We start from the raw sequence: 3,996 nt of genomic DNA, 5'->3' as shown, positions 1-3,996 counted from the left end.
AATTTACTAAAACTGACAGTGCAGATTGTATATGCCACAGCTTTTAATCAATACATTCTCAGGCAGGGATCATACTTTTCAAGTCAAGTTACCAGTCGCTGTTGCACTCGTCGAAACCTGTTTTTGAAGCTATTTTGCACTCCCCGTTCCAAAAAGAATGTTGGCATAAAATTGAGCCTAGTAGGGCATTACGAAAATCTTCAAGGCTAGTATTGGTTCTAGTAGTGACAGTTATTAATAATAAAAGTCCTCTCTAAAATATTCTTCGTATGCAACAATAACATCACTTGCTGGGGAATATAAAGTGCTGCAAAGCACTATCTTTAGAAAATACTTTTATCTGTATTATATTGGACTTTATGAGCTAGCTCGATAAGTTTTTGGTAGAGGTTTTGATAAAGATTAATTAAATAAACAGCCAGATGCCACAATGTCAGGAAATCTTGAACAATGCAATTCATGGGGTTTTTTATGTACATTATATACCTTTAATGCTGAATACCTGGGCGAAGATGAGAACACAGCCGATCATAAGTAGCTCATTGGGTAAAAATTTGAAAACAGGAGGTACGTTCAAATTACTTACTTTAATGCACATTGTATATACCTGGTAACATGGATGGACAAATTTTAAACGCGTCATCGCCAGATTAATAGCTAATTTTTGCAAGGTGCAACCCTGTTGACGAGGCGAATATTAGCCTACTTTCCTGCTCTTCTACGCCAGTATCATATTGCAAAAATGGTTCCCGTGATTCACAATAGCAGGACATCAACACCAAATCTGACTGAATTGGTGGAGTACTGGTAGGTATCCAGCTATCGCCAACGACGAATATTTCATAATAAACTTTATGTTGTTGACAGTCCAGCCAACGCCTCATCTTGTAGAGCAGTGCATTGTCACAATTAAGTTCTATCGGTCTCCTGTGATGACAAGGATTTGGCTTCTTTTAGAACAGGAGAATTCTCGATTTCACTTGATTCACACCAGCGCTGTGGAAGTATTCCCCTGTTGAAGATACTATTTGTAATGGGTACTCCTCAGCCATCATATGAACGCGCGCTCTGCACATCTGTACTTCACACAGCCATACTTTTCTTTATTTATCTGCATTCTTCTGAAACTTATAAACGTAGTTATCATCCACAAGCATAGCTCCTGAGATTTTATATATAAAAAAGAATTTAGTTTTAAAAGCTATGATCATTCATGAGCTGTTTACTGGAAGAACAGTAACTAGAATGAACTATAAATTTTAAAATGATGCTAGTCAGTAAAATTTAAATGGTCACAAAAAACTTTTACTTTATCAATGCCTATTATTAAGTGGTTATATTTTTAGGGGAATATATTTATTCTTATTTATACTTATGTCCTCTATACCAGTTGTCCTAGATATCAATTGTCCCGGTACGAGTTGTCAGATACGAGTTTTCCTGGGAGCAGTTGCCCTAGAACCCTACAAGTTATTGACAAAATTTAGGACCAATAACATCTGCTAACAACATAACTCCAAACATTACTCTGGACAATCTCTGTATGGGGAAAATTTTGCACATTACTCCAAACGTTACCATGGACAATCTCTGTCTGGGGTTAAATTTTGCACAACTCCAAACATTGCTCTGGACAATCTCTGTTGCGGGAAAATTTTGCAAAACTCCAAACATTACTCTGGACAATCTCTGTCTGGGGAAAGTTTTGCTAAACTCCAAATATTACTCTGGACCATCTCTGTCTGGGGAAAATTTTGCAGACAACTCGAATCATTATTCTGGACAATGTCTGGGGACATTTTGCACGTAACTCCAAACATTACTCTGGACAATCTCTATCTGGGGAAAATTTTGCACAACTCCAAACATTGCTCTGGACAATGTCTGGGGAAAATTTTTCACAACTCCAAACATTACTCTGGACAATCTCTGTCTGGGAAAAAATTTGCACACAACTCCCAACATTGCTCTGGACAATGTCTGGGGAAAATTTTGCACAACTCCAAACATTACTCTTGACAACCTTTGTCTCGGGAAAATTTTGTATGGTTATTTGGTTTTCAGGAGATCAGCTACTGGGTACGCAAGCTTATTGAAAATAACCCGTAGCACACTTAGGGAGCTTCCTAAAACCCTATAACCAGAAATTTCGTTTGTGAGAAAGGAAATGCCAAGTTTGAATCCCCTGAAAATTCTAACGCCAAGTTCACCCTTAAAAGTTTTAATTCGGGAAACACTTTTATGAATATTGGCTTACACTTTCCTGACTTAACCTAACCACACAAACCTAACCCATTTTCAGAAAGTGAAATTCTAAGTAAGACATACCAAAACGCCTTACCCGTCCATACTTTAGTTTTAATGGCGAATACTGCCGTTTGATGGAATAAACATTAGCTTCCTCAACCTAATTGAACTTCTGAAAACTTAATTGAGTGGGAGGTAGCCAAGCACATTTAAACACCTAATGCCTATCTCAACACAAGAAAAATAAGCAAAAGGTTAACTGTACCTACCACTTTTAAGAAAATGTTAGTTTTTTAAGTTAGAAATTTGTTCACAACCATGCAAGAACCTGCATAGTAGGTCTTACGACCCACACTGCAGAACATGGGGGCAGCCGGAGGATAAGTTAACTTTTCAAGAACAGTATATACAAATTTAAGAAGTAAATATATTACAAAAAGTAAACGTAGATATATATTTTCTAAAAATCACATGTGCTAATAAAGTAAAAAAAATAGATTGATGACAAACTCAAAAAGTAAATTGCGAAAATTCAATTCATAACATTAAAAAGTTAAATTTTAAAACTTACAAAAAATTATTTATGACAAAATAACGAGAAAAATTCTAAATTCAAATTTACTGCAAAAAATTAAATACATTTGACAAATTAAAAAGAAAATTTGATACAAAAATGACAAAACTTGGCGGAAAAATGTCCCTCTTACATACCTGTTGCTAAAGAGAGCAGCTTTTTATTACACGTGAAGTTTGACCGTTAGAACAGGACCCCCACGTCAAACTCGTGCGAAAAACATTCTGGAAAAGACATAGCTTTAAGAGCTGTATAACTTATTCTAAACCTAGTAAATTTTGGTAGTTTACCCACGTCAGATTATGGTCAACACCCACAGAAATAAGTATAATGACTGCAAAAGATTGTACGAGCCTAAACATACAGCAAGATTCGAAAATCCTCAGAACAATATACAATATTATATTAGCAATTATAAAGACTGTGTTACCTTGCAGAAGCATGGCGTTTATTGTAGCTTGACCACCGAACTGACAGCAATCGATGGAAATCTTACGCACCAACTGTAGTCTAGCCGCGAGATTAATGGTTTTTTCGCAACCCCCCCCCCCCCCCCCCCACCCAAAAAAAATAAAAAAAATCGCAACATGACCAATTACGCTACGATAAATTAAGGAGGAATTGAATACGTCACTGTGAGCAAAAAAGGATTAGTTAGCAAACTCCTGTTAACTTAAACGTCTACCGCCCGAATGATGTTAAAAGGTTCACATCTTTGAACTTGAAGATATTGTCATTAGCCAAGGACTGTAAAGTCTTAGAACATGACCGAATGGATCTATGGTTATATCCTTGAAATCGCTGATTTTGAAAGTATTATTTTTATTACCTACTTCCATCTTTTATTTGTCTTTCGTGGAAGTTTAAAATACAGCACATGATGAATAGATTTCCTTGAACGTAACTCGTAATTTCTTTTAGGGCTCTCGAAATCATTTGTGCGTAGTCTGTTGGTATTTCTTTATCATCGCTTTGATGAAATAACTTTTAATTGCCGTGGGGGGTAAATGGAACAGTCACCACGGTAATATCTGGATAAAGTGGATGCTCAACACATTAATAGCTGGATAGCAGGGGCAGTCAGCAGATTAGAACCTGGATAAAAGGAAAGACAGTACAGTAGTACCAAGATAAAAGGGACAAATCAGTACAGTTATAGCTGGATAAAAGGGACT

At 36.3% G+C, this 3,996-nt stretch overlaps 1 long non-coding RNA gene across 2 annotated transcripts; it reads right to left on the bottom strand.

Moving 5' to 3' along the window:
* Positions 1-620: 620 nt before the first annotated feature.
* Positions 621-3,355, bottom strand: LOC135221387 (uncharacterized). Of its 2 annotated transcripts, none has more exons than XR_010315912.1 (3): positions 3,252-3,355; positions 2,959-3,045; positions 621-1,121 (listed from the first exon to the last, which is right to left on the bottom strand). It is a non-coding gene; the product is annotated as an uncharacterized LOC135221387 (long non-coding RNA). The 2 variants fall into 2 exon arrangements; XR_010315914.1 differs by having other exon boundaries at positions 621-1,012.
* Between the last annotated feature and the right edge of the window lie 641 nt (positions 3,356-3,996).

The sequence above is a fragment of the Macrobrachium nipponense genome, chromosome 2, assembly GCF_015104395.2.
Source record: "Macrobrachium nipponense isolate FS-2020 chromosome 2, ASM1510439v2, whole genome shotgun sequence".
Classification (NCBI taxonomy): domain Eukaryota; kingdom Metazoa; phylum Arthropoda; class Malacostraca; order Decapoda; family Palaemonidae; genus Macrobrachium; species Macrobrachium nipponense.
This window is presented reverse-complemented; position numbering and strand designations above follow the sequence as displayed.